Source organism: Phalacrocorax carbo, chromosome 2, assembly GCF_963921805.1.
Source record: "Phalacrocorax carbo chromosome 2, bPhaCar2.1, whole genome shotgun sequence".
NCBI classification, from domain to species: Eukaryota; Metazoa; Chordata; class Aves; order Suliformes; family Phalacrocoracidae; genus Phalacrocorax; species Phalacrocorax carbo.
Window position 1 is genome coordinate 25,485,457 of NC_087514.1, and position 12,310 is coordinate 25,497,766.

The 12,310-nt window shown below is 42.2% G+C and overlaps 1 protein-coding gene across 1 annotated transcript in view; it reads right to left on the bottom strand.

Annotated features, from left to right (window-relative positions):
- CPQ (carboxypeptidase Q) overlaps positions 1-12,310 on the bottom strand; it is a 168,330-nt gene that overhangs the window by 47,259 nt on the left and 108,761 nt on the right. The gene's annotated exons all lie outside the window — the stretch shown is intronic.

A 12,310-nucleotide genomic window follows, 5' to 3' on the forward strand; every position in this document is an offset into this window, starting at 1 on the left:
CAGCTGACCCCAACTGGGCAAAGGGATATTCCATACCATATGATGTCATGCACAGTATGTAAACTCTGGGGAGTTGGCTGGGGGGCAGCAATCGCTGCCCAGGAACTGGCTGGGCATCGGTCGGTGGATGGTGAGTGGTTGCATCACTTGTTTTTCCTGGGTTTTGTTCCTTTCTTTCTCATTGTTTTCCTTTTCATTACTATTATTATTATATTTTATTTCTATTATTAAACTGTTCTTATCTCAACCCATGAGTTTTCTTACTCTTCAGATTCTCTCTCCCCACCCCACAGAGGGTGCAGGGGGGATGAGCGAGCGGCTGGGTGGTACTTGGTTGCCAACTAGTGTTAATCCACGACAGACCATTTTGGTGCCCAGTGTGGGGGTGGTTACAGCAATGAAAGCAGAGCAACTGGCAACGCAGAGGCAAAACCATCTGGGCTGCCACATCGTGGCAAGATATTGCTGCCTGGGTAGAAAATCTCATTGTAAAAGTACGTCATGTAGATGCTGTGAAGATTGAAGTGGCTGAGGTGGATCTGGATTGGCAACATAAGGGTAAACTATTTATAGCTCAGTGGGCCCATGACACCTCAGGCCATCAAGGAAGAGATGCAACATGCAGATGGGCTCATGATTGAGGGGTGGACTTGATCATGGCTACTGTTGCACAGGTTTTCCATGAATGTGAAATATGAACTGCAATCAAACAGGCCAAGTGGGTAAAGCCTCTGTGGTATGGGGAACGATGGTTGAAATATAAATATGGGGAAGCCTGGCAGATTTATTACATCACACTCCCACAAACCCACCAAGGCAAGCGCCGTGTGCTTACAATCGTAGATCCACCACTGAATGTCTGGAAACATACCCCGTGCCCCATGCCACTGCCTGGAACACTATCGTGGGTCTTGAAAAGTGAGTCTTGTGGCAACATGGCACCCCAGAGAGAACTGAGTCAGACAACAGGACTCATTTCTGAAATAACCTCATAGACATCTGGGTCAAAGAGCATGACATTGAGTGGGTGTATCACATCCCCTACACGCACCAGCCTCTGGGAAAAATTAACGATACAATGGAGTGTTAGAGACTACACTGAGAGCCATGGGTGCTGGGACATCATAACATTGGGATAGACATTTAGCAAAAGCCACCCGGTTAGTCAACACTAGAGGATTTGCCAATTGGGCTGGCCTTGTCTTTAGCACTTTTACGTACTGTAGAAGGGGATAAAGTCCCTGTAGTGCACACAAAAAATACTCTGGGGAGGACAGTCTGGGTTATTTCTGCCTCGGGCAAAGGCAAACCCATTCATGGGATTGCTTTTGCCCAAGGACCTGGGTGCACTTGGTGGGTAAAGCAGAAGGTTGGGGAAGTCTGATGTGTACCCCAAGGAGATTTGATTTTGGGTGAGAATAGCCAATGATTTGAACTGTATGATGTTAATTGCTATGTAATACTCTATGTCATTACTACTATAGTTCTTATATGCCCTATTAATAGTATTACAGTAAGAACCACCCAGATTAATAAAGAATGGACTTTGATGAAAACTAAGCAAAGTGCAGCAGTGATGGAACCAGAACTAGCTTCAGCACGGAACACCCTCCAAGCTAGCAATGCTCTGTTAATTTTGTTTAATCTGGCGAAATATTCAGACGGTTTTTTAAATTTTCTTTTAGATTTGATCTGCTGACGTGGAAACTGTTTCACTTGTTAACAAACTGGGAAACAGGATATTTTCTGAAATTTCCAGAATATCAGCAAATGCTTTGCCTCCTGGTTCGATTAAACTGCTGGGCTTCACAGCAAGTTACAGATTTTAGCTCTCACTGCATTCTCATTACACTTTCTATTTTTTATATCAGTGATATTTTTAGCTATAATATTCCATACTCTGGTCTAGACCTCAAGTGGACTATCAAATAAGGTCACTTTCACCAAGCCACAATAACTTCTTAAGCCCTTTTTCTTCCTTTGTAATGGACTGTACACAGTTTTGGCGTTGCAGTCTTCTTTTCTGTAGTATTTCCAGAGTAAGAGCCCACACTTACTCTACAGTTTTGGCATCTGCTAGAGGTCCTAACAAACTGAGGTCCAAATAAGTTAAGATCCCAATAAAGTGAGTGTGCATAAATTCCTAACATTTGCTACCCAATTATATTGCTTTTTCTGACAGGGTTCTGACAATTTTTGAAACAGAAGACAGGAAGATTTCAATATTCACAAGTATTTTAGAGAATACTATCTAATTTCTGTATTCTGTGGCATTGGCAAGCTCTGTTTTAGAGAAAAAGCTCTTCCCCTTAGCATCCCGTTTCTCTGTCTAATTTCAAAGGACACACACCTATAGCAATAAACTGCAATATATAGGATGAATGACAGTAATAATGTAATTAATTGATGATGTCCAGACCTTTTCCTCAGAAGACAAAGAAGTCATCTCCAGTAGGATTTTGGCTTTCATTCTGTTATTACAAATACAATCCTCTAAGATTCAGACAACTAATCTCACTATTTGTGCAGAAAACTGTCTGTCTAGTTAGACATTTATTTAAAAAGAAATTGTTTTTGAGTGAAAAATAATGATTAATGGAGAAAATCCAAGGCTATTAAAGTTATAAGCTTCAAAAAAGTAATGCAAAGCACACCTTTTAAAAAACCTTTTAGCATTACTTAAACCCTGACTATGATATATTTCTAATTCTCTAGTGAAGCTCAAGTTAGACATGGGAAACAGCTTTTTTCTTGGGAAATTGCCTTTTTGTCTTCTTAAAATAGTGTAATGCAGTGCAATCTGCTTGATTTTTCTCTGTTGATGTGGGTTCTGTTTCAGTACTGAGGATGAGGTGTTTGCACAAGGTAGCGCTGGGAAGCAAGTAAACCTCTGAGTCTTGAAGGTCTGGAGTAAAGACAAATGAGGTCCCCTGGAGAAGAGATGTGGCATCACACAAAGAAGCAGAAAACAGGCAGCTCAGGGGCTGGAGAGTGTGAAATGAAAGCGGAGGCAGAAGGCAAACTGGGCACTGCAGCTTAATCTCACATGAGGCTGGCAGCATGCTCATATGTTTTGAGGGGTAAGAAGACACGACTCTGCCACAGCTGCAGATTGGGAGCAGGTTTTTGGATAGGCCCCTGCAAAGAGGGCATGCGGAAACAGCAAGGCCTGAGGTGAGCCAGCCTAGGGAAGGACTGGGGTTCACAGAGCTCTAGTGGCAGGCCAGCGGCACTGATGGCAGTGCAGCGAGACACCAGGACTAATCCAAGCAATTTTACTTTTCTGGTTTTTGGGAAGCTGATGAGTTTACAACAAAATAGAAAGGGCATATTTACAGAAGAGTGGAGGTGGGAAACGTGAGAAGTTTTAGGTAGATTTATTTTAAGAAAGCAATGGAATATCTCAGAGGAAATGTCAAGGAAAGAGCTGGATATACAAGAGTGGAGGGGAAAGCTGTGAATGATTTGCAATTCTAGTAACTAAAAATAACACAGATTAAGCCTTTTGACTGGGGAGATGGGGGGAGAAGAGGGAAGCGCAGCTCTGAGCCTGGTACAATGGGCTGCAACCAAGCCAAGCAGCAATGGTGCCAGAGCGAGGGCTTCTTCGGGGGCCACCTCCTTGCCACCTGGCAGCACAGCTCAGGGACAGCTCAGACGAGAAGTGCTGACAAATGTGCTCTTCTGCACGTGGGGTTTTAAACAAAGAACCGGTTAGTGTAGTGTCATGAAGTCAGTACAACTCATGTCTAAAAAAAAAAAAAAAAGAAAAAGGAAACGTGCTGCTAGCCTGTTTAGGTGTAACACAGCAAAGCCCCCCAGTCAGCAGAGCATGCCTCCACTCCCTGCCCTGCTCTGATCCTGTTGCCGTGTCCTCTGAGTCCCACAAGAGGGAGAGGACGCTGTCCACCTTTAAAACGCACCTTTTAGGTCTTTAGGAAAACCTCCTTCCTTAAAGGTATTTAGACATCTCATCAAATTGTGGAGCAGAAAAGGCACGGCAGGGCCCCACTCCCTCACTCTTTGGGACTATAAGCATCAGCCATCGTTTGATGTTACTGAGTGGTGGCTCTTCCTTCTGCCTCTGCTGCCCTGCTCTTTGGATCAGAAAAAACCCGAATCTGTTAGACTGCCTCAGAGCTAATGAGTCAGAAAATGCACCAGCCACACTTGTCTCCCTCTATTGAAACTATGTACCTTAAAAAACCTGACGGTAAGGACAAGATGCCTCTGACTTCATCTGGGAAGGATTTCAGCATTTCACCACGTCAGCCATGTTACACATTTGAAAAAAAGTCACAATAGACTCTGTCGCCAGGTTTTTAAGATTTTTATATATAAACAAAGCACACAATATATCTTTAATTTCCTGGGTAAATTAAAGCTTACAGAGAAGCAGCAGTCCACAGGGCACAGGGAAACATTGTTATGGACGGGTATATGCCTAAATTTACTGCTGGATTAACAACCTTGTATGTCTGCAGTCACCCCTATGCTATGCCAACCCAGTAAGGAAATTGAAGATTTAAGTATATGCCAAATATGTATTCAACCAAATGTTGAAATGAAGGAATAAATGCAGTTGTAGTGTAACAGCACATGCAGATATTTTATACCAAGTAGATTAAAAATATTTGCAAAAAGTGAAGGTCAGGATAAAATACGCAACTTTGGGGAAGTGGAAAGAATGTAAGAACAAGGAGTTAATATCAGGCATATTTAATAAAAAAAAATCCTGCAGTAAAAGCAGTCATTAAATCATGTTTCACAACATTATCTCCTAGAGAGCAAACAACTACACCACACAGCTATAGGAAATTCAGAAAAACATTTAACAAAATTTTTGGCAAGTAGGTTAAAATTGCAGTTGTATGACTTCAATTAAACTAGCAGAAAAGGAAGGACTCTGGTGATCATTTTTTAAATAAAATATATCTTTAGTCCTTATATATTAGCCAGTGAATTTGGACTCCAGAAATGTAACTTCATACAAAGACTACAGTGAACTGCAGAAAAATCTGTTTTACGGCTTTCCAGTCACATTAGTCATGGGTATAATTCAGATGAGAGTTACAATTTCAATTTTAAATAAGTTTTAAGGGGAAAAAACTGTCTAATCAAGTCCTTATGAGTTACGTAAAATGTAATTCAGGTAGTACCTTAAAATTCTTACGTGCACTGTTTTAAAACATTTCTGTAGTTTTCTGTGCCTTTATCCTATGAAACAGAGATTTGCTTGTTCCAGATTCATGTCTACATCTATAGGAAAGTTGACTCTTGAAACTCTGTTTCCCCATAACGCTGGCAAAGAGGGGGAAGTAGGCATAGCACCTATTACCATACATTTCTCCCTTTCTTGTGCACATATGGATCATCATCTAGGAATGTAGGAAAGCTGTGTAAAAGGTGTGATGACTGGGATTAGACTTTGTCAACAATAATCCTTCCTTCATCAGGCTGCTCTAGCAGTAATGGCATCAGGCATCCTGCCCTGGGTGTGGAAGAGGAAAATGTGCCCTGTTCGTCTACTTGACGCCTGGTATTCGCTGGCTCTGGCAGCTTCCCATAGCAATTTTTTTTTTCACATGGAAGAACCAGGATTCCCAGAAGCAGTGGGAGGCACAGTCCGAGCAGGAGACTTCCTGGTCTCATGTGGCATGCAGACATGACTGAACACAAGCTCAGTGCACGAGACAACAGCAAAAGTGGGTAACTTTTGCTCTGTATCACAATCCATCACTACAGTGGTCTTTGGAGAGCAGCCTTTCCTGAAGTCTGTACTGACTAATTCAACACAGGCAGGAGTTCAGACTGCAATGACTGGCAATGCCTTACACACTGCTATGGTTCAAGCAATCGAAGGGAAAGAGAATTAGTTTATGATTTGGCAAATTCACAGCAAAGCCACTGGGCTTCTTCCGCAGATGCACCCCGTAAACACACAGAGTGGGCAGTAGCTGGTAGTCATATGTATACCTCTGGGCTTGGCAGGGCACCAGGAGCTGACTAGTGATGGAGCAAGCGAGACCCAAACAGATCCACGGAAAGGTGGAAAACACATTTCTGAACAAGGAGAGAGTGCTTGTGGGTAAATGTTGCTGAAAGAAACCTGTTGACTATTTGAGTCCTCCTGTGCTAGCAGAGATGAGACTGAAAATAAACTATACTGTAGTGTCAAGTAGCAGACCCTGGCAGCTTCTCAACAGTAAAAAAAAATTGGCTCCAGCTGTTTTAATTAAAAAGAGACACAACAGTTATCATGTCTGAAGGTTTTCAGAAGAAAGCATTGAAATTCATCCATCCAAATTGACTGCATCTCCAACTCCAATGGGGTCTCTACTGCGCCTAGGAGGCATGAAATATTATGCCTGGAAAGCTGACGCTGCCATACGACCACCTTCGAAAGACCTTTCTCTGTTATTGTCATTATTCAGTTCCCTCAAGCTCCCTTTAAGGATAAAAGTACTGTGTTTCTAGCACTGGAGTGCGAGGTGGCTTTGGCAGGGCACTCCCCGGCGTGGGAACAGGGGAGAGCGCCTGTGGCCTCACCTGGGAAATGCCCCTTGGCCAAGCGATGCAGGAACACAGCTGGATTAGAAGCAAAGAGGCAGCACCAGCTAAAGCTCTGAAATCATTGGGTACATACTATCTGCTTCTTGCTCAAATACACTGTACACAAGTACTGGTCTTGAGCAAGACCAGCATGGCGGCAGCAGGAGGCTTGAAATGATGGGAGAGGAACACAAGTACCTCCTTCACAGAAACTGGCAACCAACATCCAGCGCAGGATCAAGTCCCACAGGCCGTCTGTCCAACCCATATAGCCAACTAAAGGCAAAATACTGCACCAAACTAAATGGTAATTTATGATGAGTACCTGCTTAACTAGTCTTTCACCTCATCTGGAAAGGCAGGTTCTTTTGTAAACCTCATGTGACATGGGGACAAGAGAAACTGCATTTCAAATTACAGCAGAGCACTAACTGGACTAACATGAAAATGCTGAGGCAAATGGCATTGGCCATCCCCAGAGACACCTTTTTTGCACACAGACTAACAAATGTAAAATTGGAGAATTATAAACACAACCTGAGAACCAGTTGGGTTTGAGGTTTCTAGACTGTAATTAGCAACACAGCTGTTGTTCTGCAAAACTAGGAGACCCCAATTTGCTTTAGTGCTGTCTCTTCTACAGCTTCCAAATGCCCTCACACCACATCACAGCTTATGCAATACCCCATGGATTCCCTCGGCTTAAAGATGGGAGCCCCTCAGTCCCTCCTCCCTAGAACACCCCCAGAGCCTTCCCATTACCTTTAAATTACCCCAGACAACACTCTCACTGCCGCCGTAGCAATACTTACTACGTATCACACAGCATTTGCAGACAGATTGAAAAGAAAGAGCCTCTGGGGCTTACAGGAAAGCTACACGTGTGCTGATTAAGCAGGCATTCGTCATCACAGGGAAAGGATAAAAGCAGAGTTCCTTCCTGCCTTTCCCTCAGTTGGGACATAAATGTGCTCACCCATCTCTCCTCAATCACCCATTTGCAAAGAACATACCAGAACTTCATATTCTAAATATTTCTATGCCTCTTTCAAATTTAGTTAAAATTGATCAAAAGGTTAAAAACTGCAGAGGGCTGGGGAGGGTGGCAGCTGCCAGACACAGCTGCAGGCAAACTGCACATTGCACAAGCTTACTGCCTCGGACACCCTGCCTGCAGTTATGAAGGGTAATTTCTTCAGCATCAGAAATCCTCAGCTAATCACAACAGCCCCAGCTCCACTGAAGGAAAGGGAGTTTACCAGTTCAGACCAGCTCACAAAATGCCTCAGCGCCTCTAAAGACATCTTTATTCCCAGAAAAAAGAATAAAGAGAAATAACTGGCTGAAACTTTCATCTTTCTTCACATAAACAACTTCTGTGGAAACACTTCCAGGTCTTTGGTTTTTAAGCATATAAGCCATGAAGCAGCTCTCCAGAGATCTTGCCGATCAGTGGCACATATAAGCTTCAAGAGTTCCAGGGAAAAAATACTGGTTTTCTTTCCTTTGTGCTTCATTAAACTTCAGCGTTAACCAGGAGAAAAGACACCTTTGGATAACATTAGTTGATACGGCCAATAGTTGGTGAATTTTTCTGAGATAGCTACTGGCAAAGCAAGCAGCCACAAGAATACAGTTGATACCTAGAACTTGATACAAGTGCACTAAGGAAAACACTTCTGTTTACTCTGGTTGAGAGATGTCTACAACCAGTGCTGGTACCAAGAGGTGCATAAGCTGGTGCTGGCATTTAACTGTATGTTGCTGAAAGGGATGTTTCGAGAGAGAAGCTGCAGCCACATGGAAGAGAAGAGATAGGGTTCAGTTTCCTGCAGAGGGTGGCTGTGGAAAAGTCACTTGGAGGAAGGCTGACCTTGCTGAAAGGTAACCATCTAAAAGCCAGTGTTTGCTCTGAGGTTGCTGCCTGTGCTTCCTCCCTGGAGGAGGAGGAGGAGAGGGAACGGCACCTCCAGCAGGTGCCCCGTTCCTGTCACCCCAGTGTGGAAGACGGGCAGAGAGACATTATAGCTATTAGAAGCAAAGTATTCAGACAAACTCGAAACTTTCCACTTTTTAGCTCTTGTACTTTCCAGATCTAACTGAATTGTTGCAGCTCTAAGCAGTATTCAAAAACTACAGTGGTCCACAATCTGGCCCTATGTTTTTAAGGTACTATTCTTTTGAGATGTATAGATGGGATTTTACGTGAATTACATCTTTTTATTCCACTCTCTGGTAATATAATACAAAACTATTTCAGTTAAGTCTGGCCTTCATGTAGTTCCCTTTCTCTCAAAAAGAAACAAAAAAAATCCTACCAAAAGTTTGACATTTTGAAGACTCTGGAAAACTACTTCAGATTGTCCTTGTAGGGAACACGTAACTATTGTGGTGTCTGAAAATGTACAAAAACACCAGAAAGAAAAAAAAAATATCAATATGGTACAGAAAATGCCACCTCAGTTAAAAAAAAAGCTAACATTGAAGATTCAAGAAATATAAAGGCTAACACATTAAGTAACTGACTGACTTAGACATAAAAGGAAACACTTAAAAAAAATTTACTTGAGGCAAGAAACAGGCAACAAACTGCACTGCTTAAAAGAAAATATAACCATCTTAAACTATAATTTTAATGATTTTTCAATGAATTTAATGTATTTGGTCCTAAGCCAATAGCTATTTATGGTTTGGGGAGGAGGTTATGTTGAAAATACAGGATGGTAATTAAACTGTAATCATTCTTCAAGTGCTACATGGAATTATCAAAATCCTAACTAACAGGCATAACTTGTGTCCACCAGCCACATCTAAGGGTCACAGTGATATCATGATGAAGTGCTATTAGATCATCACTGAAAAAAAACTGCTTAGTGTAGCAGTATCTTGCTTTCATGGAAGCAACAGACCATGGCAGAAATAGCAGCAGTATTTCTCACTACATGATACAAAGTTCATATTCTAGAATTCATATTTCAGAATGCTCGCTTCGGCTTTAAGACCGTATCACCACAGCTGTAAGATCAGTTATACTCTGGTAAACGCAGGCACAGTTTTTATGGCTACACAATGCACCATGGCTTTAAGACACCCAGAACACTGTAAAAAAAATCTACATGTGTGTACAGACAAGCCAGTTGAGTTGGCTTATCTCCATGTCACATGTATTTGGTGGACTAGTCTGAGATTAAATCTATCAGGATCCAGAAGAATATTAAACCAAGTCTCCACCAGGCTCAAAATATAATGCTTAATCAAAACAGATTCTAGGGAATCGATTTTAAATCAAACTCATTTACTCATTTCTCATACATGTCCTTTTTGTCAGATTTTATGTGCATCATAGGATATAAAATCTGCATTAACCAATCTGCTATGGAAGGCAGTTTATGAAAGGCCCTTTTGCCCATGCTTATCTACAGGTTAGATGTGATGACCCAGAAGTCCTCTCCCAGCCTTACGTTCCTGCAGAACACTGATCTAACAAGAAGAGCTGAACACAACAGCTGGCCAGAACAGAGGGCATCAGCAAAGGCTGCGGCACTTCTCAGCTGAGAAAACAGCACTTCGCCACAGGTCGTACAGCAAACACACAGGCTACTACCAGAGGAAATTAAGTATTTGAACAAGCAGAGGGTGATGCATTTCAGTCATGCGTGAAGGGAAACCCAGTGAATAAGAATTATACAATGCCACCATGAACATGCCCTTAAGAGACACAAAACAGTTTATTCTGAATGGAATAGAGTCAGCAAACACAGAAGCATTTTTTTTTTTTCCTGAAGGTAGAGGGAGTATAGACAATTTTCCAAGAGTCATAGAAGAAAGATTAAAAAACACTAAAAGAAGGAGTTGGCTCTTCATTTTACTTCCAAAGGATCAAAAATTAAGACATATGCATTTTGGTTTTGGTCACAGACTGATACTCCAATCATTCTGAGGCTGGGAAAATGGTAGATAAGAGGTTCAAATAATGCAGAATAAAGGAAAAGGAATTCACAGGATTGTCTGATGTTCACCACTGCAGTATGAGGATGGCTAATCACATAACAGAGCCTGTCTACAAAGAGCTCTTCAAGAAACACTGAGATTGTTCAAGTGCACAGATCCTTCTGATCGGAAGCAGGGAAAGCTAGTTTATTATTTAAACTCTGCCAGAGCTAAGAGCAAGAGCAGCAGCTGATTTTAGTTTTTAATGAATACGTGGTGCATTTCTCTTGACCACAGGTTTCAGTTCTGGAAAAAGGGAATAATGAGGGAAAATAGATTCCATCTGATGAAGGGGGAAAAGCATCCTTGGGTATCAACTTGAAATCTAAGAAGCCTGTTTTGAACTAGTTTTGAGGGGTGCAGTGACAAAAGCCCATATGGAAGTAAAACCAGCAAAAAACTACAGATTAAGCAGTAAGACTGGAATTTGAAGTTTGGAGACCAGAAATCAGACTAGGCCATAGCAGACTGGGAACAGCAGGACACCAGATGAAATTTTGAGAGGCTGGGTGCTGGAAGAACACAGGCAGATGACTGTGCAACCACAGCTCCCTCTTGTACGTACACTGGCCCTATCTCATCTTACGTTGTGGACCGTCTCTCACACCATCCACACCCTATGTAGGCATATGTAGACCATGCCCTTCTACAACAACACGCTGCCTGCAGCCCACTACTACCCGCAAGTCAGACAAAGCCCATGTGTAGAAGAAGTTGCCCCTTCAGATCCCACACAGGGGAGCTATGAAAACCAGGAGGCAGTAGGCTGAGCAAGTCCACACTGGTACTTTATCCTAGCACTACTGGAGCAGACATATCCAGGCTAGAAGCTGCCTTTTCCTCTTTCTCTCCTTTATCTACATTTAGCACTGACAGCATGGGGGTTTAGTTCAATTCATACTTCTGCTGAGCAGCAGTTCTGGAGGAGGGAGACCAGCAAGTCCAGAGCTGACACAAGCCTGTGTGCTGGAATATCAACTTCAGAAGAGTCCAGCTGGTCTACAGACAAATTCCAGAACCCGGTCACCTTGTCACCCTGCTGATTACCAAAAATGATTCAAAGAAGCTATCCCTGGAAACAGAACGTTGCTCTGCATCCCACAAACCTATTGCATCAGGATACTACAGTGTGTAAGGTTTCAGTGTCAAATGTTGCTTGACGAGATATATCATCTCACAATATCTGACAGGTCACCATGGTTAAGACAAATTTGACAGAAATGTGTCCTTGTAGTGATGAGACTCAAGTGTGTGGTTCCTCTGTCCTGGATTACCTTTGCCAAGGAAATCAGCCATCACAGTCCAAAGCAGAGCCCAAGCACACAGCAACATAGAAGTAGCATAATCAGGAAATCAGCCCTCAAGTGCAAAGCTGAGAACGCACCAATTTGATGGTACAGATCTATCTATAAGTATTTGGTGGAACAAGTCCAAGCAGGATACAAATTTATTTAGGAAGAACATTCAAGTGAAAAACAAAATCACCAAAATATACGAAATGGAAATACAAACTTCTATGAAGTTTATAATAATTTTTTGCTGAATATCTTCACATGTAGATGACAGGGAAAAAAACAGAGATGGGATCATTGCCTGGATCCAGTCCTGATTACATGCTCTTGAGAGAGACTTAAATGAAATTGCCTTGAGAAGTTATCAAGAGCAAGGTAAGGGGCTGGGAATTAAATTGAGTAGCCACTGTAAATGCAACATGTAGGACACTGAAAGATTTAGGAATGTGTTGAATGACAATGTTTGCTTAAAAGGC